We start from the raw sequence: 7,241 nt of genomic DNA, 5'->3' as shown, positions 1-7,241 counted from the left end.
GAACATGAAGATGGTTTGGACAGACCTGATTGACAAATGCCTAGAGACCCCCACTACACACAGAATATGGTATCATGGACCACCACACTTTTAAAAGGTGGTTCTTGTTTTCCACATCAGCTGAGTAGCCTATAGTGGCATCATTTATGTGAATAGTGCCCACAGTCTCAGTTTCTTCTCCTAGCTCAGCTTGGTGCTCAGTAAGTGGCTGGAGCTGGTGATAATTACACAGTGACACACGGGTGACACTAGGAGGGCTTACTCTTGTAAAAGTGGTTGAAATACTATAAAATGCAGTCCCTACAGTCACCTGTAGGTGTACTTACTTGGTCCCAGCAGCCCAGGCCTGGGAGGCTGGCAGAGCCTTCCTTTTATTTTAATATTATACACTTTTTCATTCAAAAGCAGAACACGGAGCAGCGGTTATGCAGCAGTGAAACGCAAGATTGTTATTCAAGCTCTGGTTACTTCCAACCGTTACCCATCTCAAGCTTTATTCTCCCTTTTCCCGTTCCTTTTCACAAAGGCGGTGCCCTTCTAATCCTGCTATTCTGACCCTGAATCTTTACATGGGATAGTCCAATTCTCTTAGTCAAGTTCAATCTTTTCATTCTCACAACTCCCCTATTTCTGATTGTTCGTACATTCTCTTTCATTTCTCGTACAAGTATTCCTATGCGGCTAGTCCAAGAGTTAACTCTCTAAATTTCTACACGCCTCAGCTAAGGGCTCGCTCGCTGCCTTTGTTCTGTCTTGAATCGCCTCCTGCCAATCACCAGAAGAAGCAGACCTCTTGAGAAAGGAACTTGGACAGAAAGGCACTTGGCGAGGCGCACACGTCTCAGCCTAAACAAATGACCTCTTGTTCTCCAGAGCTCTTGAAGCACAAGGAGGGAAAATAATTAAGCTTTTCTACTATCTTTGTCCTATGATACCTCTTGGTCCAAACCCAAGCACTTGGCCTTATAAGACAAAGAGCAGAAGGTAAGGGCGACATGGATTCTTACAGAGGTGGCAAAATAAGATTCCCGCTGCTGAGAAAGACTTCTTCCAATACCGTAGAACAGACCCCATCCGCCTCCTCCCTTTTACTTCTATTTTCCTTCCTTCCCCAATCCAGCGCTGTCCAATAGAAATACAATGTAAGCCATACGTGTGATTTTAAATTTTCTAGTAGCTGCATTAAAAAACAGGTAATATTACTAATAACGTTTTTAAAAAACTTAAAACATTATCATTTCTGTGCTAATATTATAAAAATTACTGGGAATTTCGACATTTTTTTTTTCTTCCAAACCCGGTGTTCATTTGAACTTGTAGACCATAAAATTCGGAGTGGCTGCATTTCAACTGCTTAATAGCCCCCGGATTTGGACCGCTTGACCTTGGAATTCCCTCCCACAACCCCCATTCCCTGTAGGCAGAAATGAAGATGCGGGTGGGCGCGGTAACACTGCTAGTTTGAGACAGAGTGGGAACCTTTAGAAAAGGCCAGACTCTGTGATGTTGAGACCTCTTCGTTTCCCTTTCTACCGTCCCCGCTCCCCTGAGCCCAGCAAGGTTGTGAGATACCGCATGAAGGATTGCCAGAACCGTGGGAAAATGTCAGGCGTGAAGTGGGGAGATGGGGGGGGGGTGTCAGGCGCAGTGGGGATCCCCACGCATGCGCACTCTGCGTGCTCACAACTCCCCGCCACACACCCTGGCAACCGGATTTTAAACCAGTGTCTACTCTTGTGTATGCGTTCTTCCCAGGAGTTGTGGTCCCACCAGTCTGTCTTGGCTCTTTCCTGTCTACAGCTCTTATCATTTCTGCTCCTCCCTTCTAACTGGTTCTGATCTGGTTCAGGGTGCTGGTCCCTGAGCACTTGGACCGGCCCCTGAAATCAATACTCGTGGTTCCGCGTGGGAACCCACCCCTGGTCCGCCCTCTCCCGGCTGAGGTGGCTACTGGGGCTGCGGCCGTTTCTGGGACTTCGAGTTGCTGCTGCACAGCTTTCTACCTTGCCGGACTGCCCCTAGTCAACTTCTGCAGAGACTGACCTAGAGACCGCATCCTGCAAGGTGAGGTCAAGAGGGAAGGAGCGATATTCGAGATATGCGAGGGGAAGGTTTCGGGTAGGGGAATGGAGGGCAGACCAGGGTTGAGAGCTCATGGCCCGGGATCAGGAAAGCCAGCGCTCTCTCGGTGGGTGTGTCTCAGGGTATCTTAATCTCTGACCCTCCCACTTAGCGAATCTGGATCTCCTTTTCTTTGATCTCCTTTCCCTCCCTTTTGGCATCTCGGAGTCCCTCACAGCTCCTCCCTTCTCATTCTGTGGATTCAATTCCCTCACTCTCAGCTCCTTCCCTTCCTCCTCCCTTACCGATCCACCCCTCTAGGCTCCTCCCCTCCCGCTGGGCTCCGCCTCTTCTCTATCTTGACTCTTACCCTCCCACCCCACTCCTTCCTTTCCTTCAGCCAACTCCCTCTTAGCTCCTCCCCTTCATCTTGCCCCCTTCCCCGCCCTATGCTGTTTCTCCCTGTCCTCAGCTGGTTTTCTGGCTCCCTTTCGGTTCCCTTTTTCTTTTCAATTCCCTGTAGGGTTCATCCTCTTCCCCTTCCTTTCGCTCCTCTCATCCTCCCTTCTCTGGACTCTTTAGTTCCTTCCCCTGTGCTTTTCCATCTCCCTCTCAATCCTCCACCCTGCTCCGCCCCCGCCATTGGCTACTCCTCACCTCTGTTTAGTTCCTCTTTTCCTGCAGTAGCCCCCCTCCCCCATCTTTCTTCTGCCTCTCACCGTCTGAAACCTTCCTCCTCCCTCCACCCCCTAGTTCCCCTTATACCATCTCCCTTTCTGGACAACACACTCATTGTGGTCTTTGTAGATACATCCCTATTGTTTCGGTCACACCTCACTCCTATGGTTTCACGCTTCTGTCTCCCTAATTCTTCCTGATCCACTTTGGGCTCAGCAAACACCAAGATAATATTGTTTAACTCTAGAGACTGATAAGAATAAAATGAGAGAATGTACAGAGAACACTTACAATGATACATAGTAAGCTTTCATTAAATGGTAACTGTTATCATTATTAGTTTTCTTTAGCCAGGGATTTCTGGCACAATTCCTCTTCTGTGATATCCCCAATCCCCAACAATGTTGTTTTTCTATTCCTTTTCTTTCCTTTTCTTTCTCCTCCTCCTCCTCCTCCTCCTCTTCCTCCTCCTCCTCAACAGGGATTGAATCCAGGGGCAATTGATTACTGAGTCACATTTTTTATTTTTAATAATTTAAAAAATAGTGACAACGTGTCCCTGAGTTGCTTAGGGCTTCAATAAGTTTCTGAGGCTAGCTTTGAATTTATGAGCCTCCTGCCTCACCCTCCTGAACTGCTGGGATTACAGGAATGTTGCCATCTGTAATTTCTTGGTTTCTTCCTTTCCTTCTCCTTATCCCCCCACCCCCTCAGTACTGGAGCTTGAACTCAGGGGTTCTCAAACACTGAGCCACATCCCCAGCTCTATTTTGTGCCAAAGGCCAATGTCTCGGCTTGGCACCAGAATCACGAGCCACCACATAGCTTTGTAGATTCAAACAGCAATTCTTTATTCCAGCTCTCACACCACCTCCACACAGGTCCAGGGACAATCGCGTTCTGCTGTCTCCCGCACAAACCACCTACTACTCGAGGCTCTCTCCAAATCCCATTTTAATCTCACGAGAACTCAATGGGAACAAGCAGCAGGAACACCCTAATCCCAGCAATAATCTTCAACTTCCAACTTCCCTAAAACCCATTATCTTAAACTGGCAACGCCTTAAACTCAAGGAGCCGGTTACTTCCTCAAACCTGATCAGCTCTAAACCCGAATCCGCCTTGGTCCTTGAGCAAGGTCACCTTATTAAAGCATGCATGCAATGTTCCATCAAATGTCCTCTAAGCAGCATGGGGTACGCTTGGCAAGGAAATTTCGATGCGTCATTCCTACTTGGTAATGGCCCTCAGCATCTCCCCCCTTCTGATTAATTAAACAACAAGCAATGCGGCTTAGGACCGTGCCTGGTAGGTTGTCCAATTCAACATATGGTTCTTACCCGTCATCGGATGAACTGACCTCTAGGCGTCAGTCCCCTGTCTTAGGTTGAATCCACTGCAATCAGATCAACCCGTCGCTGACTACCGGTCCAGCATTCAGCCATGCTTGTAAATAGGCCTAAGCACCAGTGGGGGGGTGAGGTTCTTGCCTCACCTCTGTTGGCCCCCAAATTTAACCTTGGTGCCAGTGGGGGGGTGAGGTTCTTGCCTCACCTCTGTTGGCCCCCAAATTTTAGACCATCACTAGTAGAAGGGAGGAAGATACAGAAATGCCACGACACCAAGCCAATTGACGGCTCCTTTGGAAAAATTGCATCACTGGTGACACCATCAGCAAAGATGTCAGCATTACCACAATTAACATGGGGTGCGCTGGCAAGGAAATTGCATCACTGGTGACACCATCAGCAAAAATATGCCAGCAGTACCACAATTCGCTGCACCAGACGATAGTTCACAATGCATGCAACTGATATATAGTCCAGGCAAGTTCTGCAGGCAGTTCAAATCGGAGGAGTCTATCAATATGTCCATTTCCTCCCAAAGTAAATCAAGTCCTTGATTGAGCATTACTTGTTGAGTTATATTCATTGATGCATCAGTTTATACAGTTTACTGTGGTAGCTATCATAGAAGCTGTAGTTTGGTTTTCTTAGTCTTCACCGGCACCGGGATGGAGATGGGAATTCTGGCAATGATGTTAAAGAGACATTATCCTGAACAGAATTATTAAATATGATGAAAAGGAAAAGTGAAAGTAAACAAACAGATCTGTTAATCACCTTTAAAAACAATAGTAAGCAAACAGATCTGTTAATCACCTTTGAAAGCAATCATTAACAGCTGTTTAACTAATTTAAATTAAACCACTTAAATCACGTGAATAAAAAAAAATTCGGATCCATTTTTTCATGAGCGCTCCTCATATAAAAATATGGACATACACACATACTGACATGCAACACAAAACAGTGCAGACATAACATACAACACATAAGACAATAATAACGGCCTTGTAGCTTTACCTAGGTAAAATCTCCATTGCAATGTTTAAAAACTCCACAGTCAAAAAATAAAAAACAGTCAAAAAACAAAACTGATCAGAAAAATATTAACCTAGGTTTGTATGAGCTCAAAAAATAAAATAGAACTTTATGATGTGGGAAAAATGCAATAATAAAATAGATATTGAAAAAAGGCACCGTGGTTAATCACTGTCGCAGATGTAAGAATAGCCAAGCTGGAGCTCTGGATATCAGCTGTTATGGATTTCAATCAAATCATCTTCTTTTTCTGTAGAAATTGTTTTGGTTAACCTCTCTGGAATTCAAATCGGCTGCTGTTCTCCCTGTGGGAACACACAAACGGAACCCCGACTCCAGACAATAACTGGGTCGGGACCTTTCCATTGTCCTGTTAGAATATCTTTCCAAAGTACCTTAGGCTTATGTACATTTTTTGGATACATATGTCTTTCTGCAGCACTAAGTCCTGATGAATCCAAGTTTAGAAAGTTTAGAGTAAAAAAGGGTTATTTTAAGTTTATCTTTGGGGGATATATACCCCTTTAAGATCCTTTTAAATTTAAGTCTTTCAAAAAGAATTCTGCCTTAGTTTTTTAGAATTACTTTAGTCCTTTTAATTTTTAGATGTGGTTTTAAACCATAGTTGTCTTAGCCTTTTGCATTTTCTATCTGAAATACCTTTACTTGACATTTTCAACCATTTTTTATCTTATTTCTATCTTCTACTTTTCTTCTAAGGTTTTTATATTTACCCTTAGTTGCTTTTTTTTCTCTCCTAGTTTTCTTTTGTTTCCTATTTTGTGGGTTTAAAATTCTTGTCTTTCTACATCTTTTTTATCTTCCTATATCTTTTTTATCTTTCTACATCTTCTCTCTCTTTTTTTTTACCTTTCTGTACTTCTGTTTTTGAAGTTTTCCACTTCAAATTTTTAATCTTCTTTATCTAAATCTTTTATCTTATTATCTTCCCATTTTCATGGGTTATATTTTTTTCTCCGTCATGAAGGCATCTTAACCACCTTCAATTTAACCTTTTAAACCCTTTTGCAACTTATTTAGACATTTTACAACTTTTTACTTTACCACACAAAGATTATCTCATCCCCCTCTTTTTGGTTTAATAAGTAATACTTTGATGAGTAAAGCAATCTTTTTTCCGCCATGAAGGTATCTCGACCACCTTCCAATTATCTATACTGTACTTTTAAATGTACTTTTTCACCACCTACCACTTTACTCTTTTAAACAAGGCTTAGATTCTGTATAAATCGCTTTAATATTAGTTTACATGGCTGCCCTTCAAGCAAGGCTTTTTTTTTTCTTTTAAACTCCATTGAGAAGCTTTGTCTCAATCTGCCATGTACAAATACCTTTTTTCTTCTTTTTCCTTTCAAGCTTTTAAAGTAAGTCTAGTTTCCTCAAAATCTTTTTAAATGGCATTTACAACTTTTTACTTTACCACACAGAGATTATCTCATCTAGAAACATTTCTTTTTCCTTTTAGCCTTTTATATTAAAATATATTTCCACATCTAGAACCTTTTATATCCCTTTTTTAACCATTAACGCTTTTTATAAATTCACATTCTGAAACAACCCTTATAAAATTACTCCACTTTAATAAGATGAAATACTTTCATGTTTTTAAGGTACTATTATACTGTAATTGAAACCCAACTGAAACTTCTTATACTCTTTGTATATAAATTACACATGATAGAATCTTAACACTTAGTAACCTTGTTTCAGCAAAGACACAGACCAAAGCAATATTAAACTTTTTTTCCATTTACCAATTTATGAAAACACACATAATGTTTAAATATATTACCTTATGGAACTTAATAAGTAAAGAGTACTTGATTTCATATTTAGTGGTTGATATTTTAACACTTTAGCTTTGTAAATTAATCAGATGTCTGTAAAAACCAAGATCTTAGACAAGTATAGTAAATAGAACTAGCCATCTCTTTCTTGTTGAAGAAAAATCCTTCTACAGGATACCATGATGGTCCCATCGATATACTTAATAACTCGTCTTTAAAAAGCCATGGGCTACATTTTTGTATCATATCAACATATGCCCTAATTTTTCTTGGTCTTACTGGGGTGCCTCCTTCCTCTAACAATCTCTCT

At 42.0% G+C, this 7,241-nt stretch overlaps 1 long non-coding RNA gene across 2 annotated transcripts in view; it reads left to right on the top strand.

Annotated features, from left to right (window-relative positions):
* The first annotated feature begins 1,687 nt into the window (after positions 1–1,687).
* LOC120889869 (uncharacterized) overlaps positions 1,688–7,241 on the top strand; it is a 122,111-nt gene continuing 116,557 nt past the window's right edge. For both annotated transcript variants that reach the window (XR_005734057.2, XR_005734056.2), the window contains exon 1: positions 1,688–2,064. This is a non-coding gene — a long non-coding RNA (uncharacterized LOC120889869). The remainder of the gene's footprint in view (positions 2,065–7,241) is intronic.

This window comes from Ictidomys tridecemlineatus, chromosome X, assembly GCF_052094955.1.
Source record: "Ictidomys tridecemlineatus isolate mIctTri1 chromosome X, mIctTri1.hap1, whole genome shotgun sequence".
Classification (NCBI taxonomy): domain Eukaryota; kingdom Metazoa; phylum Chordata; class Mammalia; order Rodentia; family Sciuridae; genus Ictidomys; species Ictidomys tridecemlineatus.
Note: the sequence above shows the minus strand (reverse complement) of the source record. Positions and strands in the feature narration are given on the sequence as shown.